At 34.8% G+C, this 11,127-nt stretch overlaps 1 pseudogene; it reads right to left on the bottom strand.

Annotated features, from left to right (window-relative positions):
• Positions 1 to 9,853: 9,853 nt before the first annotated feature.
• On the bottom strand, positions 9,854 to 9,972 carry LOC120622433 (uncharacterized; annotated as a pseudogene).
• Between the last annotated feature and the right edge of the window lie 1,155 nt (positions 9,973 to 11,127).

Genomic DNA, 11,127 nt, shown 5'->3' with positions numbered 1-11,127 from the left:
ACGACAGCTTTCAATGCTCGGAGGGAAAATGATTTTCAATACAGAATCATGTATCCAACCAAACTACAAATCAAATAAAAATCAAGGAGAACTAAGAAAATTTCCCTCCCATATGTTCTTTATTAGGAAGATTCCTAAAGATGCATTCCCACAAAATGTGGATAAAAAAAAAAAAGAAGTTATGTGATTTAGAAAAAAGGAAATTCATCTAAGTAGAACAAAAGAGATAAGTCCCCAAATGCCAGCTGTGTAACAGCCATGTGAGGGAACAACCACCCAGATTGCAGCAAGAGGACAGAAGGTTCTTAAAATGCATTCGAGAATATTCCCTTTATTCCAGGGACTAGACACAAACTTTGAGGAAAAAAAAACAACTTAAGCATGAGATAAAGTTAGATAAAGATGTAAGTTTTAAAAATTTTCATCTCCCATAATAGCCATTTACTATAACAGGAAATCAATAGAAAATATCATAAATTAAAAAGAAATAGGGAACTAAATATATTATTTAGTGAAGTGAAGACAATATCAGAAGAATTTAAAATTTTTAAACTCAGACACGGTTAAAAATTAGATGTGGTTCCCTCTATCAAGGAAGATTAGTGATAGAGAAAGGTGGGGAAAGGGGCTATTATTTTGTTATTATAAATCTTTAATAGCACTCTATTTTTTAACCATAACTATGTATTATTTCAATAAAAGTTTTTAAAATTTAAAAATAAAACATATTTACTTACTGATCACTTACCACATGTCAAGCACTATGTTTAGATACAAAGAGAGATATGAAGTTGAAAAACTTGTATTTTCATTGAGTAAGATCAAATATACATGCTAACTATGGGACTTGGTAAATCAAAATAAATATTATTAGCGATGTTACCCCTCCCCCCAAAAAGGTGGAATGAGTGATTAATTCTGCCTAAAAATAAAGCAAAGTTGTATAAAATATTGGGAAGATTTTGATGGATGGAGAAAGGAAAAAGTATATTCTAGTTTGTCCTAAAATACATTCCACAAAAGGACAATCATTTTTAGACATTCCTAACCAAAAGCCAATTACACCTTCCAGGAAGGAGCTGCTATTTTTGAAATACTCATCTCAAGAGGAGAAGAAATATTCAGAATATTTCATGCTAAGCTCAGACTTACCTGTACCAGAAAATATTTTCTGAGCTTATGAGTCACTTAGTTACTTAAAGAAGAAAATCCTGAGAGAAACAAGATTATATTGTATCAGTGACCATGAAGATTAAATTCATTTACCTAGAACAGTTTCTGTTGACTTATGCTTTAAGTTGACTTCTCTAATTCTGTAATAAAAACAGCAGAGTTTCTTTCATGGAAAATGTTTACATTAAATCATAGTTTGAGTGTTTTTTCCTTATTATTTTTTTATTAGTGCATATTTTAGTAATTTCTAACTCCAAACTTTGATATTTATTGAAGGTTTAGATTTATAACCAAATTTATCACTACCTTTGCCAACAAACTTGATGTAAGTAGTTTATTTATCATTGATTTTTCCCAAAGAAATGAGGTTTTTTTCCACCCAAGGTCAACTTGGAGTCAAAATAAGTTATCTACACTAAAACTTAATGAGTTTTGGTATAAACTTACTTGAAAAAAAAATCACAAGAACTTTTTGATCAAAACAACTTTTTGTTGTCAAATATTTTAAAAATAATTATTCTACTTATTAGCACCTGTGTGCCTTTTATTACTTAAATATACATCGAATTGCTATAAGGATGAGGGGAAATTAGAATATTTTAATAGCTTAAGAAACATTTAATAGTTAATAATGATTTTTTAATATCATATAAAATTTCATTAAAATCTCCTCTGTCTCCTCTCTATTCTTCCACTCTACCTGCTTAATCTCAACTGCTTTTACAAATCGACCTCATTTACTCAGGCAGAAATAAGACTAGTGGGAAAGAAAAAAATGTGCCTTAATATTTCAAGTTTGACAAATGCTTGCTGAGTACCTATTTTGTGCAAAAAAACTATGCTAGGTGCTCTGGAGAATATAAAAATAGTATGATACCTGATCTCTGTTCTCAATCTTGTACAGAGAGATTAAATGAACATGAAATTGCAAAACAATGCAATGTAAGGAATCAGTGCCAATGGGAGTGGCACAGACAGCAACTTGTAGACCTTCTGAGAAGGAAAGACTCAGATAGAACTGGAGTGGAATGAACTGATGGTCTCCAAGGAAGATGTGGGCCTTGAGGGCTAAGTTTAAAATGTTGGGTGGGTAAAGGAGAAACAAGTTCAGGCCATGCAAGGACAATGACATGAGCGCAGTCGCAGAGACAGGAAGGAGTGTACTGTATTTGAAGTTTTAGACCAAACTGAGGCAAACTCAGAGAAGAGTGGGCTAAGTTTTAGAACGTTAGCAAACAATTTGTAAGCAATCAAAAATGTGAGAGCACGGAAATGTGAAGAGGAGGATGACACAGCAAACCAGCTTTTGAGTAGATTAATACTTCAGCCTAGTACAGAATGAATATTAAGAGAAGTATAAGATAGAATATTATTTAACTTTCCAGAAGTGAAGTGATAGGAATCTAAATAATGGTGGTAGAAGAAAAAATAAAAAATAAACAACAGATATGGAAAAAAAAAATCAAAGAATAAATCAACAGGATTTGTTTATTGACTAATTTGAGATAGCTCTGGGGTATATATGTAAATATAACTATAAACTTCCAATCTCAACATGTCTAAAACTGAGCTCAGAATCTTCCCCCACCCAAACCTGTTCTTCCTTCTGGTTCTTTATCTCAGTAAATGGTATGTTCATCAATCCAGTTGCCCAAACCAGAAACTTAGATGGAAGATGGTACCAATTCTTCACTCTTCCCTTCCCTTGCCCTCATCTTCAGTCAGTCACCAAGTACTAATATCCCTCTATTATTTCTCAAATTACCTACTTTTCTCCAACTTTCTGCTATTTTTTCCCCCTGATCCAGGCCACCATCAGCCCTTTATCACAAGACTCCTAAACAGTCTCCCAGTCATTCATCCCACTACTCCCCCATTACATTCTGAAACTGTAGCCTGAATTATCGTTCTAAAAGTAAATTTGATCAGATAGTGGCAGTATTGCAACTTAACCCATTTACATAAGCAGATAAAATGCAGCTTCTTTATTTCCTTTCATCTTCTTCATGGGTCCTCATTCTATAAAGTAGTAGAAGAGAGTGGGAAGCACTTAAATTCGCTAGTTGAGAGAATTTTCATTTCTTCTCTTTTTTAAGTCTCTTTTAGGTAGCTCAGACGTCCCTGGAATTTTGTTTCAATTCACAGGCTTCTCTCGTATTTTCGACAGCACTATCAGTTGTATAGCCACTGGGAATCTTCCTGCCACACATCAAAAAGACTGAGATTACCCCTGGTAATAGTTCCTAAATAATAGTTCCCTCTTCATTCATCAATTCACTAAATCCATTTATTCTTTTCTTTGTGTAAAACTTGGCCTACTTGAAAATATCCAACTCAAGTCTGCTCCTTATTCAAGTGAAAGTTATGTAGCTGGTGTCTATATGTGACCTAGTTAACCCAGACCATAAGCCCTTGTAAAGGCTCTAAAGTAGTACCTGGGGGCAGCAATGAGGTACCCTCCAAGAACTGCAGACAAGAACATTATCCTGAGAACTATTTTTGTTTTGAAGATTTTTCCTTTTTTCTGATAAAAGTAATAAATTTATTATAAAACTGAATCCTATGTTTAAAAATCAACATGTATGGAGGCATAGTAGTTATTACGTCTGTCTATCCATCACTCTTTCCCCCTTCTCCTTACATTAATGGACACTCCCAACTTTACAAAGGGGTTTTATGGAACTCAGTTTGGAGTCTTACCTCTTCCTACACACAGCAATTTGTCCAGGAGTGGTCACATGAACCAAAGAGGACTATTGTGAAAGTTCCCAGGATTTCTTTGCTGCGGATGCCAAAGAAGAATCTCTTGTTTCTCAAGTCACTAAATCAAAAATTGCCTATAGATAGGTCATTTTCTCCCCCACCCCCTTCTCTGTGGAGAGAGCTTCAAAAGGAAGTAGAGACAAAGCAGAAAAATAGAGAGCCCTGACATCATTCAGTCTCTAGTCCTAGTCGTTGCTTGGTCAGTGAGACTCTTGTCTTTTCAATTTGGTTACATTTGTTCAGTATATTTCCTTTTGTTTATGGCTGAAGTGGGCTTCTATTAGTGTAATTGAGAGTCTTTTACAATTCAGGGTGAAAGCGAGGCTGTACAAATTCAGAATGCTGGTAATGATCATGGACTTTGGAATCACACAGATCAGCGTTCAAATTCTGACTCTTTCACTCATTATCCTGTGACCTTGGATAAATTATTTAATTCTCACATTCCTTAAGTCTCAAAAAAGAAGTAACACTGACACTGATTTTGCATAATTTGTGGGGATTCTTTGATATAATATATATGCCAGATGATGGCACCAATAAATGTCCAGTAAAAATTTGTTCTTTTTTGAGACTGGAAATGTGAATTTATAAAATAAATAATTATAAAAATCTATTTATAAAATAAGACTCTTTAAAAAGAAATTTAAATGCTATATAGGCCGGATAATACCTCCTCGACTTAGCCTGCAGGTACTAGTTTGAATACAGTACTCTAAATATGGATAACCTTAGTCAATAACTTCACTGCCACATCCTCTTTCAGCATTACTATACTAGGGTAAGCATACGTTCCTTTGAGACTCTCTAGATAAAATTTTCATTATAGAATCCTGAGGGAAGGACCACATGATGCAGATGGATATTTAATAAGAGCTCTTACTGATTTTAAATATCAGTTTAGAAATAGAAGTAAACCTCCACTATCTTGCAAACTCCACCAAAATAACAGTAAAGAGATTTGTCAAGGCATAAACTCCAACGGACAAGAAAGATGGGAGATTTGATGACAGCTACTAAATTTTAGAAACTGAAAAACATAAAAATTAGTGGTAAACTTAGCAGATTTTGAAAAACAAACAGTGGAGAAAGCCAGGAGTTAATCACATTATACCACAGAATTTGGAAAGCATTGAATAATCTAAAACTGGGGATGAAAGTAGGGCTAAAAACCAAGAGGACTGGCTGGAAGGGTGCTTAAGAAGCAATTAAAATTCCCATATTCCTACCCTACTCCAGGAGGAAGCTGAAAGCTCTCCGGAGAGAGTAAAGAGAAGATCTGTGGATCAGAGGACACCAAGGTACGTCAAGGGCATTGGGACCATTCACAAAATAAAGGGATTAAGTGAAAGTATGCAAACCGAATGTTGGGACTTGAGTCTTTTTCTGCCACCAGCCCCCAAAGTACTGACAGCCAGAATTATGGTCCTCAGGAAAGAAATCAGAAGTGCTTTCTCTAGGAGAATGTAGCCAGGCTTAGATTAAAAAAAAAAAAAAAAAAAATTGAACATGCTAACACTATGGCTTCTCCAATAAAATGTCCAGTGAAACAGACAGCTGGCAAGGCCCACCTTTGTGCCAAGAGACTCTAAATGGTTTTAGGGCCCTACTCCTAAATATGACCAGACAACCAAGGATCCCCAGAGCGTTGAGAAAGCAGCTAATGTAAAAGACAGCGTGCGGAAAGAAACAATGCAAAAGAAACAGAGACCGCAATGAGAAAAAACTTTACCAGAAAATACTATTAACATCCTCGCAGAGGCAAATTAACAACAACAATTCAGAAAATAAAGAAAAAAGGTTTGGAAATTTAAAAAAAATTAAACAGTAAAAATAAAAAAAACTCAACAGAATATCGAAAGATCATGTCGAGAAAATATTCCTGAAAAATAAAGCGAAAAGACAGTGATGGAAATTTGGGAGATTAGATCCAAATTAGAGAATTCATTCAGTAAGTAAGTTCATTATCCAAATAATAAAAGTTCCAGAATGAAAGAACAGAGAAAGTGGATGAAATAAAATAATTTAAGAAAATGATCCAGAACTAAAAAGAATGAGTTTCCTGATTAAATGGTCCTCTGAGCACCTAGTCCAGTGGACAAAAACAGCTGTACATCAAGATACATCATGGTGAAATTATAGAACACAGGGGCCAGAAAAAAGATGATCTTACAAATTATCCAGAGGAAAAAAAAAACAGATTTCACATCAAGGACCAAGGATCAGAATGACATTGAACTTCTTAGCAAAAACATTGGGAAAAACAATACAGCAATGTATTCAAAACTCTGCAGAAAAATGAGTCACAATCTAAAAATCTATTCACAAGAAAACCATTAACTATATATGGGATGACATATTCATACATGCAAAGTGTCAGACTATTTATCTGCCTTGTATTGACATACAGAAGGTAAGTGAAGGAAATATTCTGTCAAAAGGAGGAAACAAAACTAGTAAAAGTAAAACCTGGTATCCATAGAAAACAAAGGAATCCCAAAAGATTGAAGGAAACAAAATTTACGTAGAAAAAGAAAAGTACCAATAATATACTACATGGCTCATTCCGTATAATCTGTATGCACTGTATTGTATTATGAACAATACATTATGTATTATAGAATTGTCTTATGCAAAGACTGAATTTTCATCTGACCAAAATAACAAAATAACTTTATTTAAAAAAGAGAAAGATGGGAAAATAGCAAGGGGTGGAAAATATGTCCAAAGAGCTAAATCCTCACCTTTCACAGTTGAAAATCAATAGATGATTCCTAATTTTCTTTTTTTAATTAAGAGATGAGAATATAAACATGTCATTTGGAGACAAGTAGGTAAATATTACGCCCCACAAATTAGCTAGCAGAGTTAAGAGTTGTTCCCTAGATGACAGGAAAACGAAAAGAACTAGAGGTGGAGGATGTAGGGGCGGGGGGTGGAGAGTGAGGGGACGAAAGAGGAATGATGATTTTCAGACAAATCTTGTAACGCTTTTTGCCTCTTTTAGTTTTGTGCATCTATAACTTTGTTAAACATATAAACCAAATTAAATATAATTTTAAACAATGTATTTTAGACTTCTCTTAGTTAATAAGAGAATGTATTGAGAGAAAAGTTATTAACACCAGCAATGTGTCTGACATATAGTAGGTACTGAATTTTTTTGGTAATTAAATATATATTTATGGATTAGTTAATTAATTAAAGATAAATATTATTTATTTTAATTAATATTACGTATCAATTAAGAATTCAATACATAAATAAATTTATGGATAAAAATGAATCAAAAAAGAATATAACAAAAATACCATCAATCTGCTTTAACTTTCAACTTTTCATATTTATTTATGTGCAAATTCCTTCTTATTATTAATTCAGTCACTCGTCATCCCTGGCATAGAGTAGATATTAAGTTATGTTTGTTTTTTTTTTGAATGAATACACAATTAAATGTTGTATAAGTATTGATTCTCATTAGTCACAAAATTTAGAGTAAAAAGATACTTTCAGTTTCCTAAGTTGTCTCATTCACTTATCATTATCTGGCACTCATACTGCTTTCAATTTCTTTTCTACATTCTTCTTATTATTACGTAGTCACAAAAATCTTACTTTAAATTTCTTTAGTACATCATCAGTGTTTTTGCATTAAAATAAAAAAGGAATCTTTAAGAAATGATTAACAATTTCTAATCCGAGATACCGGTTTCTCTCATACCCAGGAAAAAGATGAGATAAAAGTCTCGTAATATTTGGAGAGAAAGAAAAGACAGATCTACCTGGACCGTTTGATGCATCAATCTGAGAAATGAGGCTGTCTGACCTCAGCAGAGCAATAATAGAGCAGGCGGGCTGGGAATCAAGAGAGACAAACTAGGTGCCCCAGCGACTGTCCTTACCCCTGGTTCTCTTTGCATAGTTTCTTCTCTTGGATTGGAATGCTATAAATTTCCAAAACACCAGACACACCCAGGTTCCAATGCAAGTAGAAAAACATATTCTATCGCCAAATCCAAATTATTTTTATATCATCTACAATTTGAGATTATGTCCTGTTCTTCCTTTTTCCCTCAGAGCAGATAAGCAAGAATCAACTGTGTATTCATTAAGAAAAAAAAAGAGAGAGAGAGAGAGAGATTCATGGATTGACCAGAAATCCTGTGGGGTCACACTAGACTAGTGAACAGAGGAATACTGTTAGGTATCACATCCCCAACTCAGTCAGTGACTTATGCAAGAGAGTGAGTAACTGCTTACCTCAATTTTAGCTGTTAGGTGAGAAAAACATGCCCTTCCTTCTCAGCATGCTGTGAAAACTAAAAAGATAACATCTTAAAATACTGAAATATTTGGAAAAAAATGATACCATAGAAACATGATCCTATCGCCACACTCCAATGTAGCATATATTTTCTTCATACACAGTACAAATAAAATTCTTTTATAACAGACATAAAAATTTGAAAAGGAAGAAATTGCAACTGGCTTTGTAAGTAGATCTTTTATCGAGGGGTTTAGAGAATATAAATGTCTCCCTTCAGTCCCATGCATCTATTTGATTTCATTAAATGTTACACATATTAAAAATGAGAGGAAAACTTGGTCAATAACTTTAACCAAGGTTTAGAATTAAGTCTTTACAAATGATGCATATATGTTCCCTGAGGTTCGGAAGAAATATAAAAGTCTAACTTTAGGCTACGTCTTATTCCAATTTCAAAGTCACTGGTACTTTTAAAACATAACATTTAAAAAAACTTATTAAAGGCAAATCTGACAACATGGTCTTTTTTTTATAGGATAAAGGACTTACTGGCCAGTAGGCATGTACATAGGAGACTGACAATTTAATTTTCAAACTATAAGTCCAGATCTATCAATTCCAATAGCAAAATGCCAGGAAGAATGCCATGCCTCTGTTGTAGAGACCTAAACACAGAATATAAAATGTGATTAAATTATGTGCCAACTCTAATTGTTTGTAGTTTCTACAGAACTGTATTGAAAAAATTCTGAGGTGGCTTCTGGTGTTATTGACATAGAATGCTCTGATCAACTAACAAGGTCTGCCAGTCAGAGGAAAGGGAGAGTGGTAACATATACATCCTATGTGCCATCTCTGGGATAGAAAGCAAATGTCCTTTAACATAGAGAAACTTTCAGTTTTATTACTGTTTCACTTAAATGGTATTAATATTTATTTGTTATCAAGAACCTACTAATTGCCCATGCTTTCAACATTTTCCAAACAAATCACATCACTTTTTCTAACACTAATCTTCTAAGGGATATATTATCCATTATTCCCAGGTAAGCAAATGAAGCAAAGATGTTAAGCAACTTTTCCAAGGCTGACAGCTAATAAGTTAGGCAAAGTTGGGACAGATGCAAACTCTAGTCTATTAACTCTCAAGTCCATCGTGCTTTACTTGACTCGGTTCAGAAAAATGTAGCTGAAAGGACTGTGAAGGAGCTTATTCAATGGCACTTTTCTGTAGTGAGAGGACCTAAAAGTTTACCAGAAAATGTTGGCTCTATGTTTCCCCAAATTCACTGCTTCAAATAGCTTTTCTCAACAGAGCCTCTTCAAAACCTCCCTAATTGTTTTTTTCCCCTCTAAATACAAATACACACATGTCTCCTCTGTTGAATACTAAACTTAAATTACACAAGTATTTCTATACTAAACCTTCCTGATTCTACCCAATTTCTTAAGCTATGCCTCTGCTGGAGGGGTGGAGCTGGGGGTGGGGGTGGGGGGAAATAGCAATAAAAGCAGAATCTTTAATAGACCCACGCTATCCCCGCAAGCTCAGAGCACTTAAACTTTTTTTTAGGCGAGGCAACCCTTGGTTGACCTCACAGATTGCAAGGACCTTGTCATCTTATAATCCCTTATTTTTTTTGTTTTTTATGCCAACAGCACTTGGTCTTCCTAGGTGGTCTCCCATCTAAGTACTAACCAGGCCCAACCCTGCTTATCTTCCGAGATTAGACGGGATTGGATTTATTCAGAGTGGCATGGCTGTAGACGAGCGCTTAAAACTTTAACATTAGCTGACATTTCAGGATTTATGTGGAGAGCTTCTCATTTTCTAACATTGCCCCACAACATCTCACTGGGACATGATGCTTGTATTAGTTTGCTACAGCTGCTGTAACAAAATACACAGCTGGGTGGCTTAAAACAACAGAAATTTCACAGTTCTGGAGGCTGAAAGTCCAAAGTCAAGGTGCCCATGTGGCCGTGCTCTCCCTGGAGGCTCTAGGGAAGGATCCTCTCTTGTTTCTTCTTAGCTTCTGGTAGTGGCTCATGGGCCTTGGTATTCCTTGGCTCGCAGCTGCATCACTCCAATCTCAGCCTCCATCATCACATAGATTTCTTCCATGTGTGTTTGTGTGTGCATGTGCACATGTGTGTGTATTCAATGGCATTCTCCTCCATGTGTGTGTCTCTTTCACTCTGTTTGTAAGGACACCAGTCATATTGGATTGAGGGTCCACCCTACTCCAGCATGATCTCATCTTACCTTGATGACCTCTGCAAAGACCCTATTTCCAAATAAGGTCATATCCGCAGGTATCAGGGCTTAGAACTGGGATGTATCTATTTGGGAGACAAATTCAACCCATAATAATACTACATCAGCACAACCTGAATTTCTTTATTGGAATCAATTCACATATTCCCTGTTTACTAAAACCATTGATAGGAGACTCTGGGAACCATGCAAATATAAACACACATACAGACATTTTGGCCTCCACCTGAAAGACTGACCGATTAAAACTAAAATGAGAGAGGGGCTGATTTTAGAAAACTTCTAACCATAGTTTGTCAATATTAATAATGGAATATTTATCTGAAGTTTAAGAATCATACTCACAACATTTTGTTAAATCATCATGTTTATAGTTACAATTATTAAATCTACCTGCTTGAGCTTGGTATAAGTCAAGGAACCTACTTGAAAATATATCAAAAAGACTCTTTTCCTCTTTTTTTATAAACCATACTAGTATTATAGACATCTAAGCTTTCTGGTGCAGTTTTTCACATAAAAAGATGAAGGTTGATTCATCACTAAGGATTGCATTTGAGTTGTTTTTCTAGAACTCTGATGGATTTCCACTGATCCTCCACATGGTCTTTTTTGGTTGGCCTGGCTCAGGGGTGTGGTCTCAGGC

Source organism: Pteropus medius, unplaced genomic scaffold (genome assembly GCF_902729225.1).
Source record: "Pteropus medius unplaced genomic scaffold, Ma_sr-lr_union100, whole genome shotgun sequence".
Lineage (NCBI taxonomy): Eukaryota > Metazoa > Chordata > Mammalia > Chiroptera > Pteropodidae > Pteropus > Pteropus medius.
This window is presented reverse-complemented; position numbering and strand designations above follow the sequence as displayed.